Here is a 25,263-nt window from a genome sequence, read left to right as displayed (position 1 = left end):
AGTCCTCATGGAACTGTTTCTGGATGCATGAGTCATGTGACAATGTGTGTGTGTTGTAGCTGCATATGTGTGTATACATGTATCTGTATATGGAGATATATATAATTTCTTTTTAGTTAATGAATTAGAGCACTATGGTGTGTGGAGACAACCAAGAGCTCTGGTCAGCTTTAAACTTCAAAATTAAACATTTTTAAATTAATTTATTAACAACACACTTTGTTTTAATGGTTAGTTCTTTTATTTATTAATCAACAGTACTTAGAGTTATTAATCAACATCACTACATATAGAAAACTGTTACTCTTTAACACTTATAACCTGAATATCACAGAGCTAATGGTATGTAGACAGCACAGATGACTTACAGTCCATATTGGTCTTAGTGGCTAAGGTCAAGATCATCAGGCTTGAGAGTTATTGACGAGAGAAGACAGAATTGCAACAGACTCTTTGGTTTTGTCTCTTTCGTTGCTCCCTAATGATTTTATGTTACATGTTATTATCCCTCTCAAAAAGGGAATTCTCAACAACTCCCGATACTACTTATTTTGTATTTGCTTTTGGCAGTTCAATTTCTTGTTTATTGAGTAGGATGTCCTGCATATTTGCAGTCCCTTTTGCTTATCTTGCTACTTATCTTGCAATTGTTTGTTTTCTGGATGCTTCTTATGTGTACCTACACACAATTTTCTTGTTTGGTTGCTAAATTACTCAAATAGCAGTTTGAAATGTTTGTATATTATGTCTGGCTGTGCCATAACATTTACAAAATACTTGTATACTGTTATTTGTTATACTGTGTTAGTATGACAATATTTGGCTCCAAAGCAAAGCACTATTAAATATATATGGATTGATGAACTTCTAATTTATTTGTGGCCTCTGCTTTGGCTACATGCAGCATGGTGTTTGAAAATTGTTGCATAGAAGCCCATTAGTACAGAATAATTCTACCTTATTCTAAACAAAGAGATGAATATTCACAAAATATTCTTAGACGAATACAATCTAGTGCTTGTTCAGATCCCTGTGTTTTGGCTGATGCTATTAGCTGTAGGATAGGGATCTGCAAACTTCCATCACTGAAATAGTGCAGATACGCTCTGGGCCACAGTAGTGGATAGATATAGTTGTAGTACCTATTTCACCGGGAAACTCAACTTGCATGAATATAAATAATTGGATAATATGGCACAGTATTTTAGATATTGAATAATATTATATTTTGGATAATATAATGCTCCAGTTCTGCTACCTTTATTGACTGAAACTTCGACAAATTTTATTTCATTTTTCACAGGGTTTTAAATGTGGTGTTTTATTCTTAAGTCACAAAATACTAAGTTAGTTTATTACATGGAGGACTCATTCATTTTAAAAATAAGAATGTCCAATGTTAATGGTTCTGAAACCCAGCGTGGAAGGAAATAAAAAGATCTCCTACCTCCTTAAATCTTGTTTTGGTTCCTTCAGTTCCTGTAACTGGCAATGGAAGTGTGTTGGGTGTCTATCTGTCATTCTCCATCCTGTCAGTTGTCCTTTGGATCAAAACAAAAATAAATGCAAGGGGGAAGGTATCCATCAGCATAGAGTTTTTCCCTCTCTTGACTGTACTTTGCCTTGGATGATTTCTCAGCTAGCAGTTATGAGAACTATATGTCTTACGGATTTCCTCATCATTATAACCAATGTGTAAAGTACCTCAGGCAATACCTCAGTTCTCCAGACATGACCTTAGTGACGACCTTATGTCAATATAAGATGTTGCTTTTGGTCATACTACTCCAACTTTAATTAGATAAAAAAGGATAAATAAAAGTTGTTGAATGTTTTCTAGAGCAGCAGAAATAACACCCTGAGATCAGTAAAGATATGTAGATCAATGTAGATCGTGGAGTAAAGCCTGCCCAATCCTGCAGGTTCAAGAGACCTTGACTACATCTGTCCAGCTCTAACTAGCTAGATTAATCCAGTAATTGCTTACAGAGAAGTAACAGATTAATTTGCTGATTTAACAGTTTCCAATTTCATATTTGTAGCACATTTGCAGACCAGAAGGTGATAGAAAACCCAGTGACAACTTCTAATTGGCCTTAGATATGGAGAACATCAAGGAGATTGGCCTGGTTATATGATTAGCAAGGCTACTGGTGGCATCTGCTGACAGTCTGATAGAGAAAATAAAACACATCCATGGGCATCCAGCACCACATAGGGTGGTGGAATCGTGGAGCTTCTGATGGAACTGCTTTACATGGAAGTTGAGCCACCAGCCCAGGACCCCAAACATGCAACAATCAGTGAGCATCCTCTTCTGAGACCATCATGCTGGTCTACCATGAGTGTGAAGTGTGTGTATACTGTAGAACAGAGGTCTTCAATAACAAATCATTGTCAATGCCAGATATTTGCCCTACTCAGAAAATTAATTGGAGATTCTATATAACATAGTTGTGTGATTTGGGTCTTGCATCCACCTCAGTCCTCATTTCCCTGTGACAAACTGCTACTCTAATCAGATAAGGAATGCTTAAGCAAAAGGAAAGGAAATCTCCAAATACTTGTATTTTCTCATGATTTTAAAGCTTTCTGCCTATAATGTGACTTGGCTAATGTAAAACTCAACTCCTGCAGTGTACTAGTGGGCATGTATTCCAGAAGTCCTTTGGGCTAAATAGAGTGGAGGTTTCCAGGCAACAAAGAATTGGACAAAATCAAGTTTGAAGTCTGTGCATAAGAAGCCTATGTTTATCTTAAATAAAACTCAGAGCATCAGAGAAATGCTTTATTTATAAAAATGACCATAGTTCTTATTTTAAAACAATGTGATTTGAACAATGTCTATACATTTCCCCCATAAAAATTTTCTGCATTAAATTCAGACTGAACTTGAAAAAAAAAAAAAGTGTTTGAATATTTAATATTCTAAAATTTGTTAAGTTACCATTTTTTGTTTATGGCTTTAGAGATAACACTAAGTTAACTGGATATCGCGAAGCAGAAAGTAAATCTGAAAAACTGAGACTACTTAATTTTATAACATACTGCCCAAAGTTATAACACTAGGAAATGCAAGTTTCCAAACTCAGACACAAATAAAAGTGAAATATGACATTATTATGACATGTACTCAACTGTGGTGTCAGACTTAAGTTCAGGTTTTCCTTATTTAGTTTACAGAACTGGTAGGAGAGCTTTGAAAATGTGTGTAAGGAAATATTTGAACATCAGTTATGGCTGGTGATGCAAATGCAGTCAGAATAAATTTATTAGTAAGGTAAAAAATCTGACAGTAGGGAGAAAACAATAAAGCAAGAAACAGAAGGCAGCCTCCATAAAGTGAAGATAACTGAAGTAACAGCAATTGATACATCCTTTCTTTCCTGCCATGATCCAAATGCTTCATTGAAGCTAATGTGAAAGAAAGAAAAGGGAAAAAAACCAAACACACACCCCCCCCCCAAAAAAAAAAAGGGAAAAGCTTTGCACAGGCCACCACGCACAGATACTGGAGATTCCTACTCTCCTAGGTGTACCTCTACATTGGTAAGAATTGAGATCTCGGGGCTAGTAAGATCTGCAGGCAGAACAACCTTTCATTTTCTTCTTGTGGTGCAGACGAAGAGGTGAGATGAAGGGTTTTCCCGTACTCAGAGAAAATCCTTTCTTCCTTTCATGGATTTTTGTTAGACATTTTAAAAATATTTATGGGAAATAAGCCAATGAGTGAGAGATTTTTAAATGCTTATACAATTTATTGTAACTGCTGAAATAAATTATTACCTCCCGAATTTTTGAACTTATAGGCAACAAGAAGAAGAAAGAAAAAAGAAGGGGTAAAAAAAAATAAAAGCACCTGTTTTAGGATATTAAGATGGAATAAATTGAACAGCCCCTTGCTTTAAAATGAGAGCAGGTTTTGCAATGCTGTTACAGTCCTGCCATGTTTGTAGAAAAAGTGCTTCTCTGTACCGAGAGCTCAGAAGGTGCTCAGCACGCTGATGAAGTAGCTATAAAACAGCAGTGAACTGCAGCTGCCCAGGTCTATGGGGACGACACATTCAGTCAGTTTCTTACAGTTTTGCAATTACTTCTGTGGCCAAGCGGTTTGTTACTAAGGATGTAGAAAAGTGCTTTTTCAGAGAACAGGAAAGACATTAACAAAACCAGCATCAAAAGGCTGCACTCAGCTACACCGCTTACCGTGAAGCCAGGAAGAAATCTCCTGATTGTGAGAGGATTGAAGCCCTCTGTGATTCGAAATAAAAGACCTGTGTTTGGAATGGAAGTTCCACGCGTGTTGCACTGTAGAGGTGCCCCATGCCGACCACCAGCAGTGGCTGCACTGGGAGTGCCACCAGCCTGCGGCAGCGAGATGCTCCCCTCCCCATGCTCCTGGGGTCTGGACGGGGCAGAGGGAGGCAGAGGTACTCATAGCTGGGCTGGGAGAGGGGTCTTTTTCAGCCACAGCACCCAGAGATAACACGTACTCTGTGTGTTGGGAAAATGAAAATTATATATGCACTAGTGGTATTGCCAGTGATATTCTGGGAGAACTGGGAGCATGGGCTTTGCCACTGTGACAGATGATTCTCTTGCTCTTTCAGGCAAAATAACAAAATATTTTGTCAGGTTAGGTTCACATAAACATATTGCTAATTATACACAAAGACACGAGGTCTAGTTTATTAAACACTGGTGCTCTAATTGGCGTTTCCAAAACAGAAAAAACAATTATGGCCACTGGAGGGCTCAAACACGTATTCAGAAACATTATCCCAGCCCATGGACTGTGCTTGGTCACCAAACAAAGATGAGACATAAATGTCATTACACAACTAGGAGTGAATATTTGAGGATCTAAATATGAAACATGGTGGCTAGTGAGACGTAATTATGAGATGGATATTATGTTGTCCTGAAATTTAATTTGCATATGCCTCTTTGTAGTCACTTCTTGCTAAAGAATACTAGCAGAAAGAGGATCTTCTGTTCCTAATGGCCACTATTATTATGCTCAGTGCTTTAGACATAAAGTATTATTTCTTGGAAGACTGACAATAAAAATATTTTCCTTTATACAGAGGCGAAACCTATGTAAGTAAAAATAAGGGCAGCTACATAGTAATTTTACCATTTTCCTATTGTAGGAGGTTACAAGAATCAAAGAAGTGTGATTTTTGCTAAACCAGTTGATTTCAAATCAGCATTTTACTTATTTCTGAAGAATTGTCAGAAAGTTGGGACAAATTCTGGATAAAGACGTTAATTAACTAGACATTTAATCGACTTATGACATGAAGGAGTTTACCTAACTGTTAAAATAATCTCTCATGTATTTTTAAATGAAAAGAATTGAAAGATCTTCACAGATTTTTCTGGGATTTACTGTCACCTGCAGGTTATTAATCATCTTTAAAAAGGAGGAGTCCAGGTAAGTGTTTGGATGAAGTTAAACAAGTCCATTTACAAAGCACATTGACAGTATCAGTTAATGATATTATAGACTACCAAGGCTGGTGATATCTGCATTGCATAATTATGTTGTATTTAACACTGTGGAAGCTGGAAGGCCCTGACTCAGATGGGAATCTACAATGTCAAAAAAATGCATGAATATGTAGTGTGAGGGATGAAAATCTCCATGCTGAGTTGAAATGTGGAATGGACTCCAATAAACAAAAGGAGACAAGATGGAGTGCAATTATCACTGTTTTTCAGGAAAGTGAAAGAGACATGTTAGGATTCACAGGCCATATTTTCAAAAAAGGAACAGAATTTGAGTGGTCCTAGCATGATCAATTCCTGTTAAAATATCATGAAGGGTGCCAGAACTGGTATATCTCCTGAAACTTTGATCCATCAGAAAGCTCACTAAAAATCCACGAACATGCACCTGGTTTTAAGTGGTTTTAAGAAGCACTGATGGATGAATTTCCATTTCTGTTTGCCTCTTTGGACCACAAGTATGTTCAAGGCGGTCCATGTCCCCCCACTGTGGCACATTCCCAATGCTCTCTTCAACTCACTCCAGCCCAGACAGGTCAAGATTTGTTCAGCAAGCTTGTGAAGTGAGGATTCCAAGCCTACATTTTGGTTTTCTTCAATTTTCTTTCATTCACATTCAAACTTTAATTGTGAATTCCATCATTAATTCTTAAGTAATTTTTATCCATGAAGTTTTATAAATATATGCTTATATGTAAAATAGATATTTAAATCTGTATCCATATGTATAAATAAAACATTTTATATTTTTATATATTTATAAACTTTTAAAATACAAATATATATGAGTAAAGAAAAAAAAAAAAAGAGGTGTTTAGAAGTCCTCTTTGTGCAAGGCCCTTGAGGTACTTCTGGGCTAAAGAAGGTGGCAGGGCTTCAGCAGCCAACCAGTCTCGGAGTTTTGTGACGACCTGGGGTACAGCCATGGCCAGTAGCAGGGCTGGGCCGAACAGTGGCTCCCTTGGCATTGGCACTGTCCTAAGTCTGTTTCATTATTGAGCAGTACAGTCATTCTCCTCAGCCTTCAATTTTTGCCTGCAGCGAACAATGAAAGTTAAGAAAAATTAATCAGATTAGATGTTTAACAGATTTCTATACTTCTTATTCCAATTAGAAACTAATTGGCCAGATACTTCTTTAAAGAGCAAGATCAAAGATGCTGAGTACTACATTCATGAAATCCATTCGGCCACACAACTGATAAAGAGACAAGGTGTTCATTACCATACCAATCACACGTCCCAAACAAACCTACTCAAAGAAAAAGGAAAAAAAACCCAACAAAACAACAAACCGAAAAATAAACCTCAAGCCCCAAACAGAATTTGGCAATATAAAATATTGCAAAGGATTAATCTGATAAGAACCTTTCTGAAAACAAACAAAACAATAGCAGAACATCAACTTCAACATCAAAAAAAGTTATCAAGGAAGAAAAATAGAAAAGGTCTTCAGGAATGAGCTAGTGCATACTAAGGAAAAGGATCCTTGTCCTCATAAGAGCCCATTTCTTCCTGCTCGGTGAGCTGGTGCCCTGCTTTTCTGTAAGACTTTCCCCAACAAGATGTATGAATAACTTTTTATTTGAGTACAAATTTAGGCTTCAGGCTGATCCCGTATCTCAAGCCCCTTATTGGGGGGGATGCAGGGGGTGTGTGGAGAACTGCAGAGGAACTCTCTGCTTTGGACATTTCTGAACCTTGGTATCACTAAACTTCGAATTTAAAATTTATGACTTCTAAACCAATTGACACTTGAAGGAAATATTTGTCAGCTACCTCTTCACTGTGGAATAGCCTGTTTTTCTGGAATTCAGGAAGAAACAAAAAAGTGAGAGGTAGTTTCCTTGTCCAACGCTGGATACTGCATAAACTATACCTGGTCTGTTTTCTGTATGGCAGTACAAGTACCATCTTTTTTTGGTGGTTTTATTCTTCCTTCTACTTTGGCTGTGGTTTTCATGGTTCTTCAAAACAAACCCCTACATTTTATGTGCATTTTCCCCAAAACAAAGTTCCTTCATTTAAAATGTTAGAGCATCCTTGAATTTTTTCGAGGTAGTGCCATGCAACTTTTTTCTACATCTATCTGAAATAAAAAGCAGTGGTTAAAGTAACCACAGTTGTATCTATGAAGAAGTCATACTTTCAAAACATGGGTCAGTATGTACCCAAAAAGCTATCAACTGTATACTGATAGCATCTTGTTCTAGATACATATATATTTGAATTTATTATTTCAGTAAAAGTTATAAGATTAGTATAAATGGTTAAGTTCTTTACCCTGTATTTTGCCAGTCATATGTCATGAAGTTCCTGATTCCTACGGGTTTCCACAAATTAAGTTATAGATAAAGTCCCAATTTGCTAATTTTCTTGTTTCACTATCAAACTTGAATTGCATTATTTCCTACATAATATATATATGAAATGTTACCTTGAAGTGTATAACTAAATCAAAGTTGATGCATAATTAAAACAAGTATTAACAACTGCTGCCACATAACTCAGACTATTATGTTTTTTCCCAGAAAGAAAATAAAAGTCATGTCATGCATTGCTTATTCTTGGAAGTGAAACAATTATTATACTCACAGTCTTCCCTTGTAATAGGTTTCAGAGCAAATCATTTTAATCTCAATAATGTAGTACTCCTCAGTGGAAAATGCTGGAAACTGAACTTCCATATGTATTTCCAATAATATTAATATAGTTATCTTGAGGCATTTTGCTAGTCCTGTTTAGTGGTGCTTGGAGTTTAAATGTGTATGCCAGATATTACCTAGTTTAGAATGAATTTAAAGTGGATAAATAAAGTACTAAGGTTCCATTAAAAAAATTGTTTCTGGCTTAAGCAACTACTCTGCTTTGTAATTTGAGAGCTAGAATAGCAAGGAAAGAATATCTTCCATTCCCACATACTGAAACCTTGTACCATCCACTGTCTGTTAGGGTTTGTGGTTTTTTGGTTTGTGGGGTTTTTTTGTATTACATTAGTTATACAAAAACATCCCACTAAAAGGAATGCTTACACTCTCCCCCCAAATATTTGGATACTTTTCTTTCTTTTTTATCCTATAAAGTTTAATTAGGATATTTAATCCTAAGGATTTTACCTTTCACTTTTAAAATATAGTTTAAAAACATAGGCTATTAATAGTGTTACATTCACTAATAAAATTACATGCTGGCTTTTGGTTTTCTGCTGAGACCACTTTTTAGGATAGTTGGGTGAGGAACTGGAAAAGCAGTTTTTCAGGTCTGTGGTTCTCAGGTTTTGATTACGCTTCTGGGAAAATAGGAAATGCTGAAAAGTTATCTTGATTTTGTGTAGAATTCATTCTCATGTAAACCAATTCTAATGAAATCCCAAGATGAGCTATCTCCTGGCAGGGGATGAGGAAGGAACTATTTCTGAAAAGAATCTCTACTGAACTGTCAGTATATTAAACCTCACCAAAGCACAAGCTTTTGTATCCCTGGTATTTTGGACTTAGATTCTCATCACAAAATTCAAGTGTTATTTGTTTCTTATTAATTTATTGTTTAGAGTTTTATTAATACTATTTCATATATTTAATAGGTATTATATTTATCATCCTTCACTGACTGCTTTGTTTAAAAAACAAGTAGCCATTTTCTGAAATATAGCTCTGTAAATACTTCTGGACATGATGCACTTAGAGGTGTCACATGTTCAAGTGGAAAAGGCCATTTTCAGTAAGAAATGTGAACATGTATGAGCTTCCAAAAGCTAAAGGAAGATGGTTCCAGTACTGCTGTTCACAAACACGTTTTTAAAATGCAGAGTGACTACTCAAGTACAAAATGAGAACTTAAAAACTGTCAGGTAACAGACAAACGTTTAAATGCTGCAAGAGGTAATTCTGTTTTCCCTGAGTTAAATCATCATCTTCTGTCTGTATTTACAGCAGCCAAGTTAAAGAAAATAGCACTTACCCCACCCACAGACCAAGAACATCTTGTGTTTAAGCTCAGTGAAAACCATGCTGACCTCAACAGATGGGCTTTATTTTGTCATAAAATACAAAATTAAAAAGAGAAAAAAGTAGTCGGAGCAACAATTTCTCCAGGTCAGAAAAACTCTGACTGTAACTCCTAAAACAGCCTTATACTGGTGTCCTCCAGTGTTTGAAAATGAAAGAAAAAAGATGTGCAGAAGGGCTGAATTTTAAATGGATGGTATCAAAGACATACGAGCTTTCTTAAAGCCACCAAACTCAAAAGAGCCAAAAAATTAGGGTTTAGAAAAGAAGGAGCATTGAAATCTGTTCCCATGTCAGCATCTGAGTATTACAGAAGGGGTAGGGGAATGTAAAGGCATGAAAAAACAAGAGGTATCTCTCTTCTAGGTATTTGTTCATAGCAACTTTAGAGGTTTTAGGTCTTTCTATTCTATTAGCATTATAGAAGCTATACAGAGCTGGTGCAAATGGAAAACCAAGAGGGAAAGCACTAGGTTAAAAAATAAAAATTGGTTAAATTTATGTACAAAGACTATAGTGGAACTTAACTTTTTTTTCACTGCTGATTGGCCTTCCTTCACAATCTGGATGCCTGTTCCCCAGTCAATGATACATCATCAAATGAATTACATCACTCCTTCGCTGTGAAGGAACACTGAAAGGAAAAAAGTGAAACAATCTCCTGCTGGATACTCTTTTTCCTACTTAGTTAAATACCTAGAGGAGGACATGCATAGAATGAAGTCTTCCAAGTTTAAAAAAGCAGTCCTGAAAATCTCCATGTGGCTTCTCCTCAAACAGTCACCTAAAGGAAAAAAGACATTACTGAAGGAATACATTTTACAATTCTTCATTAAACACATATTTCTCCATTTCCACCTGGTGTTTCAGAGTGCTTGGTAGCTTGACACATGCCTGGTACACACAGAGCAGCAAGGGGTGCTCTGGTGCTGCCTCCCCCCAGGACTGTGTGTGCATACTGGGCGATAAATGTTCAGATAAACATCAAGAAGCCTGAAACTGGAAGCTGCTAGATTCCTCCTTTTCTGAATTTCCACGTTCCCACTCATTTGCTGCCTTTCCCACTCTGACCCAATAACTCTGACATTGATTTCTATGTAATGAGCAATCCAAAGTTTGTTGTATGAACTGTCAAGACTGATAAAATGAGCTCCTATCCGAGAGTAATTTATAGTCTGTGTTTTGGTCATTCCTCTTGAGGGATGTAGGTTGATCTCCTCAGGCAAGGGAAGATATGAACATGGTTTTCAGGAAAGCTACAGCAAATGAGTGAGATGGCTTCACTACCTGGATTTCCTTCAGTCCTATTAAACAAGAACAATCTTTTTCTAGTCTTTGAAAAAAACAGGCAGACTCCTAACCCCAGGCTGTGGATACCAAGTGGGCAGCAGCCTTCTTATTATCTTTTCAGAGGCTGCAGGATGTATTGCATTTAAGTTATAACTGTGGTAGAAGGATGAATTTCAGGTTTGTGCTACAGTATATAAACTGTGGTCTCCTTAGTCACCAGTTCCCTGGGTGGTCCAGGGACTCCCCAGCAAGTCTCTCCATAAATGAGACCATGGGCAGATTTGTGAAAACCAACGGATTTGAGACCACAGGCAGCTCTGTGACAACGAACCTGAGATAAAGTACTTCACTAACTCCTGCTGCCTTCACAACAAAGCATTAAATTAAATATCCCATGATTTCCAGGTTGGACTTTCAAACAGTCCCTGAAGTTCTCCTGCCAGATCCTGTACTGCAGGGATCAACTGGCAGGCAACGTTTGTACGCTTAATTTTATGTCAAGTTACACCCTGGATGAGGATCACCAAGGCCCAGTGACTCGCCCAGGCGGTTCCAGCTGTAGAATTGACCACACCAAACTAAAATAGCTAATATTTTTGTCACTAAAATAGCTAATATTTTTGTCAGGCATAGAGACCTTTATTTGAGCCCATACGCTCCTTTCTCTTATTGCAGTCTGAACAATTTTTTAGTTTTATTTTTTTGGAAGTTACAGTAAGATGTTCCACACATTTCATATTCCTGAAAAACTAAGAGTTAGCATTTCTTCAATTAAGCCATTAAATTGATCAAAAGTACTTTAAGCAAAAACATTATATCTGGTAAATATTCTGATAGCTTCACATTGCATGAAATATGATAATGAAAGTGTTTTGGATGACTTGAAAACGTATATGTTATTTCATCCAGCCCTTAAGGTAACTCTAACGGCTTCTCATATTCACCCTCATTAGAAACTCAGCTACATTCTGTAAGTCAGAGCATGACTCATTCTTTTGAAATTAAAAGAGACTTTTACCGATTGTTTTCACATTAAAACCCACAGGATTTTTTTTTCCCATCTAATACTATTTCTAAAAATATTCTACTCCAGGTACTCACCGATCAGAGTTTTGCCTCAGCAGACTATTTAAAGCACAGGACAGAAATTAACAACATTTTCATCTGTCTATTAGTAGACAGAAATTAAAAAGTCCCTAAGCATAGATTAATAGAACTAAAAGGGTTATTTTTCAAATTTGACCATGACAAAGACTGAGACATCTGTGTCAAAAGCAGCACAAAATAATTCTGTAAACATGTTAAAGAATCACTTGTCAAAATTTCAGAATATTGGTTGCAAATATATTCGGGGAACTCTGTTTTTTAAAGAGTTATTTTGTGCAGGGGAGTTTGGGACAATACAGCAAGACTATATAAACCATGAGTCAGCTTTTCTAATTTCATTCCAGCTGCGCTAATGGCAGTGGGAAGCAGATGCTTAGTTTCCTCAGTCTTTTGGGCACTTTCTAAACTCCCACAAGACAGTTTACTCAGAATCATACTGGTGGATTTTAATATAAGCCACATCTTCTGAATTCAAACTTCAGAAGACAATGTTGAAAACACAGAGGTGCAAGCATTTTCAATAGTGATTTTGCTAAAGAAACAACCCGCCACAATATAATTCACTTAGGAGTCCATCCTTATTTATTTTTTAAGGTTGTATATTGGAGTATGAAATTAATCTGGGATTTAACCATTACAAGTATGGAGTAGCCACTCTTTTGAAATAGCAAGGCTGCTGCATAGCAAGAAATAGCAAAAGCCTGTGAAGGACTTATTGCTGATGGCAACATACACATCTTGCCAGGTTCCTTTTCACTACCTCTCTGCGCCAGTCTGCAATGAGTGGAAAAAAAAGTCAAAATTGCCTTTCTCTGGATAGCAAGGCTGGGACTGATTGGCTGGGGTTTTTTTGATAATCAGAATATGTGTATATTGCATCTTTTGTCTTCATGAGTAACAGCAATGTAACCACGGCAGGTCTCACCTTTGAAGAGCATGGGATGTGTGCCAGTATCTCAGACCTACTCATGCAAAACTGACTGGTTTTGAACTCTCCTGGACAGGACAGCTGTTTAATCCCAGTAATACCTCATTGCTCCTGTCAATGGAGCAACTCCTTGAGGCAGCAAAGAAACACTTACCATCCTTTAACAATCATATCATTCATTTCTGTTTCTTTTAGGTGGCCAGGACATGGTGGGGTGTGTTTCTGCTTTTATTTTAGCCTTACCAGAACATAATTAAAGATGGTGAGGAAAAAAAACCCCTAGTTTTCTCCAAAATACGATTTTCAACCTTGTTTATGACTTGCATTATTTTTCTTGGTAAAGAAAAAACCAAAATCGACTTATATTAGCTGATGAGGATTTTAGCAGGTTGTTGTTTTTTTTTTTTTTTTTTTGATAAAACACATGTAAAGAAAACAGAAGGAAGCACTTATGTCCAAGAAGCAAAAATGAGATCCAGCTAACTACAGGCTGCTATCTCTTTTCTTAGTTCCCTGTAAGTTAGGAATAAAACTCTTCTGGGAAGGGGGAACGCAGTTTTTCCTTCTACTCAACCCCTGGCAGAGGCACTACGCAGTCCCTTAGCTGGACACACCTACTGGGCCATGTTCCCACCCAGGTCTCTGCCCAAGTCAAGGCCACCCATCTGCTTGCTGGGGAGGTTTCTCCTCTCCAGCCTGTGGACCATACCCGATGGCATACCACCACCAGTTACCAGCAGCTTCTAAGAGTCCTTTAATTCAGACCACAGCATCTTACCTTAACATCCCTTTCAACATATAGAGCAAATGTTTCTCATCCAGAAATAGGTATCGGAGTGCTTTTTTTCTATGTATATAATTGCAAAAAAATTACATAACATTTAAATTCCGTTTCAAACCATTAAGGCATAGTTACTTGGTCAAAGGACACTTTAATCCCTCCCTTAATATATCTCATTGTTGTTTATTTTTTAATTTTAAATAATGCAATGTAAATAATTAAATTTGCCTAATTCAGGTACAGTGAGGACAAGCTGTTGAACCTTGGACACCAAATGACATACTGATTTAATTACTGTTTCTTAGGCCCTCATAGTTTTTCAGTCAGGTTTTCAGCATCATGTGAACTACCTATCTTATAAAGAATGGTTCAAAATATTGACTACACTAATTCTTAATTTCAGACTTCATACAGAAAATAGACATTTTTTTAGGAAATCTTACATCTGTAAACAAAAACTTTAGACTAAAAATTAACCAAGTACTTAAGAGCAAAATGATGACAAAAGAGACTGAAATTGATCTAATTTTACGAGGATTTCTCAGTTAAAAACATCAACTTAAATTTACTGAAACAGTACTGAATTAAGAGCTTAAATGCTTAAATCAGGTAGCATACCTCTTCTGTCTGTATCTCCAGCAACTTCAAGAGGAAAATGGCACTTGCATTTATGGATGCAAAATGAACACAAATAAAGGAAGGACATAAGGTATCCTTGCCTCAAAATGCAGCATGGTACCAACTCGGCCAGATGAAAACTATAAATAAAGTAAAATACTGTAAGAAATAGCACATGGTGCTGTAAAATGAGCAAAAGAAAGCAGAAGGGTGCACATCATTTATCATCTGCTTTTAAGAAAAGAGATCAACTTACAATAATTAATTTATTTAAGAAAGTACCTTCAGAAACCATCTAGCATAAAGCTTCAGAGGAAATCCTTGTGGTTTTGTTAAAATATGTGCATAGACACTCATATCATCACCTCAGCTCTGCTGGCTGCAGGATAAGTAAGTCTTCAGACTCAGATTGCTGTTCTCAAATAAATTAAAATTTTAAATGACTTTGCAAAAATTTCCTGGTTTTCAGTCTTAAGGTCCAAAGATCCAGAACAATGACATTTTCACAGGGAGTGCATGGAGTCCTGTATACAAACTAATAATAATAATAAAAAAAAAAATAAAATGATGAAGCCCAATATTAAGCTTTCGTTCTTACTCTGCTTGCTCTCTGAATACAGCCCAATGATTTTTCTGACACAAGTAATTTAATGGTGATTTGAATATACACGATCTTATCTTCTTGGTATCTGTGTAGCACAGGTACTTCCTTGCTATGAAGAGTACCTGAGGGAATGCTGAGTTTAGACTACGGAGGATTTCTACTCAATACCCAGCTTAGCTGAAACGCAATTCCTTCCACTGCTTTCCTTTGAAACAACTCCAGTCACAGGTTTCACAGCCACTCTGTACATCTCAAACCCACAGAAACTGGCTAGCTTGGGGTACGCCGAGCAGGACGGCAGCGTTCATGGGATTTAACACTAACATGACCTGGCACAGTACTCAGCTGTTCAATAGCTGTAACGTATTTCCAGTGAGTTAATGGACTACATGGAACAGAAGGATGGTTGTGTGACATCAGCGGGTTTTCTGCACTTCTGCCTTCTGTTTTTACACTGTTTTTGATGTCCTCCTTTTTTCATTTGAACAGAGATCTCTCAAAGAAGAAGCAGTTGTCCTTTCATCCTCTGCTGTACTTGATACCATACAGTTTGCAGGCCAATAAAATTTGAGCCCAAAGTACAGGATATGTCTGGCCTTGTTTATTAGTGAATTTTTCTTTTCTTGTTGCTTTTGCAGTGAGCTTTCTTTTACAGGTAAATAAGCACTGGAAGTGATCTGGAAAAATAAGACTTTAGGTAGATCGAAGATGAAACACGTGGAAAAAAGTGGCAGATTGTAGTGACACCTAAGCATAAGATAAATTACATCCTGAAGTAGCAAAATGAGTTCCCTGACTGCACCGTCCATCTGCCATTAGCAGCCACTCTGTATATGCAGAACTACTCACAGAATGAACAGAGAGCAGGTGAGGATAAATTAAATGTCCATAAAGCAGTAGGAAGTGCCAGAGCTCAGAAATAAGACACATTTGGGATCATCTATTTATTACTAAAATTCTAAAATATTAAAGGAATCTGACTTAAAGTTTATATTTATCATCTTAGAATCAGACATCTCCAATTCTTCTCATGTGCTTTATTGAATTATTCCTCCATTAATATGAAAAAGTATGCTGAATAAGGTGAAAAATTTTTCATTTCCAAATTTCGAGAATGAACATTGGTTATTGCTAAATCTCACAAGACTATAATACAAGATTTCTTCTGTTAAATGCATTTTGTCGTAACAAAAAAATATGAACAGAATCAATACTTACACAGCTAATTGAAATAAAGACACTGTGAAAATAAAAAAAGACATATTGAGAGCAAGAGTACATGTGCCGAGCTACATGTTTGTGGCAGATTTCACAGCTTGATAGAGATTCTGTTCAGCATTTTCACGCTTCTGTAAAAGGCTGTATCTTAATAACTATGGATCATTTTCCTATATGACAGACATCTTCCCAAAATTTATTAAACCTTCTCTCTATTAACAAAACATTTCTTTGCCTACAGAAAAAAGGACATAAGTAAAATTCAGGGTTTTTTTCTATAGTAATGCAAAATTATATTTCAATGACAATATATTATTATTATAGCTATTTATGAAATGAGGCAATGTACATTCATAGTTTCACTTTGTTTCACTAAGGTTTTGACAATTGAATGAAATATTAGAATTAGTATAATTATAAGTCATAATACATTTATATTGGTGATCTGAAATTTGTATTTTAAAGACAAAGAAAAAAATCCACTATAAATAATAAAAGATAAACCATACTCCTGTAAAATCCCTAAAATTTTAGGTAACTTGTAGTGTCCTTCAGAAACATGCATATTCAGTATAATTGTGCATTACTGTGCATCACATGCTGTGATGACAATCGTGATCCACTATAAGGGAGTGCAACTTAAGCAATTTACCTTCTGTTTTTAAAGGCAAGTATCAGCAAGCACTGAAATTTCCACCTACCAGCTAAGTCATTCCAAAAGGATTATGGCAAGTGTATCTCAAAATACCCAGAGTAAAGGCAGTGGGAAAAAAAGCCATAAATTCATTGCAGATAGTAAGATCTTATTTGGAAGACCTCTATTAAAAAGTAATTTTTTAAAAAACTGTTATTTTAGGAGGAAAATAATTTTACTCCAATTAAAGTCTTAAATTGTCTTATTAGGTTTTTTTGTTTTATTAAATATTATATATTAAATACACTTCATCAAGCATATTTGCAAAGTGAGAAAGATTTGCATACATCTGTCTACAAAACCAGAATAATCCCTCTCTGAACATATTTAAGTGAATGAGCATTTTGCTTGAAGTACCAGCATTTTGAAGGCTATATTTTTGCAATCTACTGCAACACAGAATTTTAGAACAGGTAGGATAAAGATTGTGGACCTGTCTATGAAATAAAATATTTCAGTATATTTTTGGCACTGCTGACTGTGTTTATAGGCTGCAAATTTTTGAAGTGTGAAGTTAGTGACCCTGGAAGTCCTTCTATGTAGAAAAGTCAGGTCTAAATGGGTATCACTCTGTAAGTCCAGGGACTTCCTGAAAAAGGTACTCAAATTTGATATTCCCATAAACTTTTGAGAGTTCCCAGAGAGTGAAGCCATCCAGATTATAATCTCCACCAAATGCTGAGCATGTGTGAGCATTTCCTCGTTCACTTGGATGCAATTGATGCTGCTGTGGCTGCTGGTTACCCAAATAATGTCACAACATTAAACATTTATTTTAAATATGTTTTAAATCCTTTAAACGTTTCTTACCCAATTCTACTCTTCAGTTTCTCCCAGAAGTAGATATCCAACTACTGGCATGAAACACTGAAGATATATCATCAAATAAATAATCTGTAGGGAGACACCCAGCATATCTTTTAGAAGCAAAGAGGGTAGCCATTAAAGCTACATAAAAAATTTAGCTGTATATCTTTCTAAAATTAGAAATGTTGGGTTTTAATTTGCTTTACTTGCCAGGCTTTACTAGTGAAAAATTTTGTTTACTAAATAATTTTTAAATTAGCCTTGGTTACTAGTTAATAGGCAGCAGCTATTGCTTGTGAAGGAAATCCACAGAATTTTTTAGTCTATTGTTTTGTGATAGGTGTTCAAATGCTTAAAAAAACCCCTGTAATGGTAAGCAACCCTGAAACACTTAAGAAAAATAAAATCTCATGTATAAACCTCATATTTCACAGAAAGCGAGTTGAAGACTTATTCCTAAAAAATCATTTGAGTATTGAATGGTATAAATCAGGAATTAAATATTTCTTTACAAAGCAGAAAACAATACAATTGCTGTGTTAAAATCTTTGGAGTTGGGAAATTATGTCCCATTCTTATAAAAACCAAAGAGTATTTCAGTGTATTTGATAGCCCATAAGAAAGTTAAGAACATTTTTTTTTTTAACCTCTGGTCTGTAGTTGCTGAGAAAGACAATGTCCTTCAACATTTTGGCCACAAAATCCCCTCTGTAGATGATGCTTGTAAATCCTGGAGATTATCTATATGAAATGGCTGAGCAGCCACAAACAGATTTAACATTAAATCTATAACAAATGCTGGTATTTGGAGGATCTCAGGGCTGATGCTTTTCTCAACGGTTCTGTATCTTCCTCACACTACCTCTTCTGGATTGAAAATCTATTTATTATTCCTTCTTATAAAATACAGAGGTACTTTGCCTAGGTTTTAAGAAACAGTAACTGCTGGTGATAAAAATATCAAATCCTCTGGGGAAAAGAAAAATTATAACAATTTCAAAATAATACCTTTGGTCCAGATTACAGGATTTTATCCTATGATAAGGAGGGCAAAAAGCTTAAGCCCTTAAATTTGCTCAAACTGGTCAACCTTAGAGGTTAGTTTCAGACGCTAGTTCCATATCTGATGTGTAACCTGTCACATCCACATCTCAGTTACCCAGCAACAAGGCTGGTCTATTAACACAGCAGACAACCTAATTCTTGCAAGAATTAGCCAACCTAAGAGGTACGGAGATCTTTTCCGATTCTACATTCTTCTATGAAGCTATTCTTAACATCAGTCGCCTTGTGTATCCTTTTGTCTTTGTGTCTTGAGACATAAACAATTTGACACATGATTCTTTAGGATGTGCTGAATAAGTAAAAATAAAATGCATCAGACAATTTCCACATAATGATGTGCAGAAGTGTGAAGTTGTATTCCAGACACAGAGGCTTCAGCTCACAAACAGCCCAAAGCAGCAGGGGTTAACCATCTCTAATTCCAGTACAAAGCTTTTTCCACAATCTAAAGGAGGAGATTTAATTCTGAAATGAAACAACTACTTTAACCAGTTATTTACTACACAATCTCAAAAAAAAAAAAAAAAAAAAAAAGTAGTAGGAGTAGTAAAGCTATTAAGGGTTGTTACCCCATAAACAATAGGTGTAGAAAGGAGAAATGCTAGCTTCATGTAGATGGTTAAGCAAATCTCTAGTATCAAGAGGAAAAAGTGTTAGCATCCCAAGCTAAACTTAAAATGAGGAAAATCATGTTGTATTGAACCCAGAGTACATCTGACAGGAACAGGATTGAAAGCAATGAGAGATCCTGCTTAAGCAGGCATTAGCGGTTTCCAGCTTGTTTGCAGTTCAACCTGATAGACTTTAGGTCATTTAAAATTCTGTTGTACTAGCAATCTCTACAAACACCAGGAAGCAAATACTAGCAAAATCATATTTTCATATGATTTGTTTCTCTTGCCCCCACACTAGCTAGCTCTTTAGAACAGCTTCATAATGACAATACTTTGGAATACAATAGTTCAGGCTGAGATTTTTTGAAATATATTCCAAAATACTCCTACCATTTTGAAATCAATATCTATAATTGTGATGTGGATTGATAGTGTTGTTATCATAAGATACTGCAATATTGTATTTTTTAAAACAATTTATCAGACCTAGAAGTACTTTCTATTTTATTTTCATAATTATTTTTTCTTTTTAGAATTGAAATAAAATTTCAATATGAAGATGTGCAGGAAAGTATAATGAAAAATTGTGTAATATATTAAAACCTGTAACCAGAAAGGAATTTGTATACTTATTTATTTTACTGTGGTACTTTATAAAATATTACACAAATATAATACATTAAGCTTTGTTCAAAAACATATTTGCAAATTAATTTTGTCTGGAGATTTATAGTATTCATCTCTTCTGGTGTTCAGTGATTGTGATGGAAAGCAGAATAAATACATTTTAAGTAATTCTATAGCTTAGGTGAATTGCCTCCCTTCCATCTGTGAAGAATAAAGAAAAGACTCAGCTATATTTCAATACAGAAATGACATACCCACTTTGTATGAATTTATATAGATAGTGTATGAACAGGTCTGTACAAACGGCACTATAGGACAGGACAGACCTCTCTGTGTTGATTATTTTAAGTCATGTAGTAATATATGCACACCAGTATTCTGCTTCCAGAATCTTCCATGGGCCTTTCAATCCCCTCTCTTCTTTAAAAAGTCACTGCTGCTTTTTTTATTAATGTATTTTTAAAAGAAATCTGTCAAAAAGGACCCTTCACTGTTCTCCTATGTCAGCATACTTCGGTCGTAAGGATTGCAATGAGCAGTGATAACCATCAGATGTACGATACACGAAAGGTCCAGGAACATGTGACCTTACCTTAATTGCAGTCCAGGGCTGGAGAAACTTACACAGAGCTTGGTGTTTAAGCGTGGAAAGTACAAATGACTGTGCGCTGGTCCAGATAATGAGAACTGCTGTATATCATAGCTGGGAAACAGTATATGAAGTCCAATAAACTATGACTAAATAAAGTCTGTTTTCTTAATCCTTAAAGCATCTCCTAGGCTCAGTCTCTGTAGGGTGTAAAGGAACTCGTACAGGTGGGCACAGCTTTGTCCAGCGGTGGGTCTGTTGTGGAGCTGGCTGGAGCCCGCTGTGGCTGGCATGGGGGCATCCCCTGGTGTCTTCTCACAGAGCCCACCCTCACAGAGCCCATCCCCACCCTACTACCAGACCCTTGCCATGTCACCCAGCTAGTTTAACTTCAAATGGGATGCAAGAGTTGGCTGCACCATGTGCATCCCGCCTACGCACCAATCTACCCATGTTCTGCTATTCATCAGTTTTGGAGAAAGCTGGAAAAGCTCCATTATTTGCTGTAAACTCAGTAATAAGTATCATTGGGTTTTGTATGGTTTGTTGTGTGGTTTGGGTTTTGGGTTTTTTTGTCCCCAATGACCACCTTGAACTATGAAAAACACAAAGGGTCATTTTCAACCTACTTTGCACTGATGGTCCCTGAGTGTCTGATCTTCCTGTGATTGGATATATGTATTCATACATAATCAGCTCCACAATTACAGATCTAACTGCCTCTTTTCAATAAAATGAATATATTATGGCCATAAACACAAAGCCTTGATCACAAAATCTGAAGAATGTGTTTGCCAAATATTGCATTCTGTAATCTTACAAACATCAAATAATAAATCAGCATCATCTAGTTATTTTAGATTACACAATTAAAACTTCTATATACAACTATCCTATTGTGCAAAATGCTAAAACCACCTAGAACCTTAAAAGTATGTAGGAAATTAAAAAAATCAACTGCAAAACTATTAAACACATTCTTACTGTATCACTGTAAACTAAGCTCTTTCAGTCACTTCCAGAAACAGAAATGAGTGATGTAAGTCCACCTTAGGAACTTTGCTTTTCTTAATGGAGGGCTCTGCTACTCTGCTGCTCCAATTTACTATACTGATAGTTCCAGGGAACATAAAGTCTACATTTCACACAAGGACCATGACAGAAAGTAGTTGTTCAAATCAGTTTTATCATCCATTTGGACAACTGCTTCTTTGGAAAAGAGACATTTCACAGTATGCAGGATGATTTAGTCTACAGTAAAGTGAAATCTAAAATTTCTGGACTTGGAAGGGTGCTGGAGAGTTACTTAATGCCAACTCTTACAGGCCATCATCATGCAGTCATCTGGCTAACTGCTAGAGTATGTGAGAATAGGCCTTATGGGTCAATAAAAAAAAAAAAAAGGCAAACTAGGGATCCAGAAAGTTTATATTCACAATTCTTCTAAAAAACTTCCTGGGCATGATACACCTTGCAAGGAAGCCACAGCCCCCTGCACTCTACGTCCTAAATAATGTTGCTTCTAATAATCCAACTACTCAGCCTTCGTAAAGACTCAAGCAAAACATCAACATATGCTTTGATTAGAAAGTAAAAATATTTATGTAAGGAATTACCTTTTTCTGTAATCAGTATATATGACGATTCTATCCTGCAACTGAAATAGCTCCAATTAGATGATGTTAAAATATTAAAACTTTCATATATATAAAAAAAAGACAACTAAAAATAAGTTTGTCAGAGTTTTAATCTTTTATGCATAAAACCTAATTTGTTACTGCCACAAGAAGTCATACAAGTGTTTTATTACATTCATTACAGAATTAAGGTGGCTAAGACTGATAACCAGCCAAAAATAATTCTTTGAGCAATAGCGATAACTTAATATGGCAATAGCTCACTGTTGTCATGGAAGAGCATGATTTCCATGATTTAGGACTGTAACAAATAAAATCCAGCTCTTACAGCTATGCCAGGATTAACCTGCAATATCAAGCTACTGGACAAGTAAGAAGCCTGTGAGAATGGTCAGGTTATAATGCTAGTCCTTTGAGCAATTTGGAGTTTCTTTTCCATCTAAGGCTCATGTACACATTTGCGCAAGGTAAACACAAGCCACTGTGTTTATATTGTGAAAAATGATCAGTTTTGCTGGAGTAAGCTGAACGGGCCAGATTCATCCTGCCATTTCAAACCTTGCTGAAAACAAGTCTTCGAAGAGTCTCTCCTCAGCGGACAAGTCTTAAGAGTCTTACAATAATAACCTGGTGTTTTTTATTTCCAGCTAGCTAGGGAAAACATCCCTGTTAGATGAATAGAAAAGATCTCTACCAGAAATGAATTTGTTGATGCAAAAGGCATAGTTTTACCATACTTACAGTCGAATATATTATAAAAGATTTGATTAAAAAAATAATTTCCTCATCATTTAATTTAATGTAGTTACTCTTGGAAAACCTAACTTCAGGTAGGATTATTTTAGACTTTTACTCCACTCCCTCAGCATCCTCTGGGTGTTGAGCAGCCAGGAAGTCAATGACTGTACTAATAGAAATACTGCCTTGCATTGTATGTTCTGTATCCATGGGAAACTTATTTCAAGTTAGCATTTCAAATGACCTGCTGTACATTATTCTGTCTGCCCTGAGCATCACTTGAAGGATATTTTCTAGTGAAGTTTTATGGTCTGACTGAAACTCGTTCAGCATGCTTTCTAAAACTGAACCAAGGACGTGGCTTGCAACAATCTGCTCAATAAGGTCAGATTTTGAATGGGACAATTGACTGGTTGGAGCTCTTCCAGCACAATCTGCTATTTTCTAACTTCTGCGTGACACACCAGGTAGCAAGACTTAGGTTCACCTTTTGTATTGCGTCTTGTAACTAGGGAAGAAGGCTTTATTTTTAACTGTGCACTGCAACAATGTGTCAGCTGCACAGCCCAATCAGTAACTCACTGAGACACATAAGGCTCAAATATACATCATTTATTTCTCAACTGCCTTGTTTATGCATGTGTTTACAGACATGGGCAGGTATTTCTGCCTCCTGTTTCTGGAAGTGGCCTGTCAGCATCTAATCACAGCTTTGTCTTTAAAAGCAATCACTCCTGCTTCTCCCCCTAAGAACTGCAATAAGCAAAATCTTCTGTTTCCAATATTAGCCATAGACAAAAGAGACCATTTTTTGCCTAGAAATGCTGAATTTTGGTTTAAGTTGCTAAGTCTATTTCTCATAAAAGCTGAGATTTGATTTTATGAGTTTCAAAATTAATCTCTCCTTAACCTTTTTATAAAGTCTCAGATGGGATTTGTGGCTCAAGTATTGTGGGTTTTTTTGGGTTTTTTTGGTTTTTTTGGGTTTTTTTGTCCTATATAAATCACAATTCTGGCAAAAAAAACCCCAAAGACTTGTATATAGATGTGCTTATCTTACAACATTTTTTCCTTCCAATTAGTGAAAGTTATTAATCTCCAATGTGAACTGTCAAAATAAATTAGGACTGGGAATGAGCAGTTATTTTTTTAGGTCAGGCCTTGACTAGTTATCCTGAATTTTTTGCAGGCATTTTTACAAAGTGCAGCAAGCCTGAGCAGCTAATGGATGCGGAAGGATGAACAGAAACAAGAGGGCAGAAACTCTGCTGAAGGCAGACAAGTGCCACGAGGCACACTTCCCAGCACCTACACGAGCAATAAACCCCGCGCATCAGAGACCTCCACGGAGCACAGCCCTGGGTAGAGACAAGGACCCGTAGGTCTGTGGTTACAGACTGCCTGGTGCCTCTGCCAGGGGCTGGGGAGCAGGAGGTGGCGTCCTCTGAGAAGCTGGGTCAATGGCTGAGGAAGCTGCAGGTTGAAGCGAGCAGACTGTGCAGCTTCCACGAGGTGTTTCTTCCAAAAGATGTTTCTATGCTTCCACAAGGATGAACAGGAGATCTATAGGGTCTTCACAGAAACACTGCAGAAATGAAAACCCAAATCTTGCTTTGTGCCAGATGAGAGGGAGCCAGAGGTTATGCTTCATCACGGGGCAGATGGAGGAAGTTATCAGTAACCAAAGGCAGTCAATCAGTCCCAGCCCTTCCTGCTTCCACCCAGGGAAAGGCAATTTTGACTTTAACCCATTCACTACAAACTAAGGCAGAGAGAGGTAGTAAAAAGGACCCTGACATAAAGCATGTGTTACCAGCAGCTACAAGCCCTTCACACAGCTTTTTGCTTGTTTTTTCAATTTCAAATGGGTGTCTATTCTATATTTGTCACAGTTAAATCCCACATTAATTTCACACTCTAACATATAGATCAAAAATCAAATAAGAACGAACGGTTTTGTGAATTGTACTTTGCTTAAATGAGTACACATTATAGTTAAGGAGATGAAAAGGATTGCTTTGGTCTTGATCCTCTTGATAAATGTTAACGTTGTAAAAGGTTGAATAAGTCAATAAAAGCATTTATGCTAAAATTTAAGCACAAAAGAGGTATTTCTACACTTGCAAGAGGGATGGGGGAGGTTCAGCGCCAAGTATGCTGTTTTTTAGGAGCTTTATAGCTTATAATACTTTTATACGCCAGTTCCTCTCTTCCCGATGTCTGTCTTCTTTTTTATTGACAAAAAAGCCCTGCATAGTTCCCCAATCAATTTAAGCTCTGAGAGCAGTAAAACCACAGAAAACCATGGGGAGTGGAGCCTAGTAGACACGTTTTTACATGGGTGATGGCAAGGCTCTTCAGGAGATTCTTCTTACCTTCTGAACCTGGAGAGTGGGGGTCATCAGGGAACAGCTACTAGCTGTGTTTAG

Source organism: Falco biarmicus, chromosome 11, assembly GCF_023638135.1.
Source record: "Falco biarmicus isolate bFalBia1 chromosome 11, bFalBia1.pri, whole genome shotgun sequence".
In the NCBI taxonomy this organism is placed as follows: Eukaryota; Metazoa; Chordata; class Aves; order Falconiformes; family Falconidae; genus Falco; species Falco biarmicus.
This window is presented reverse-complemented; position numbering follows the sequence as displayed.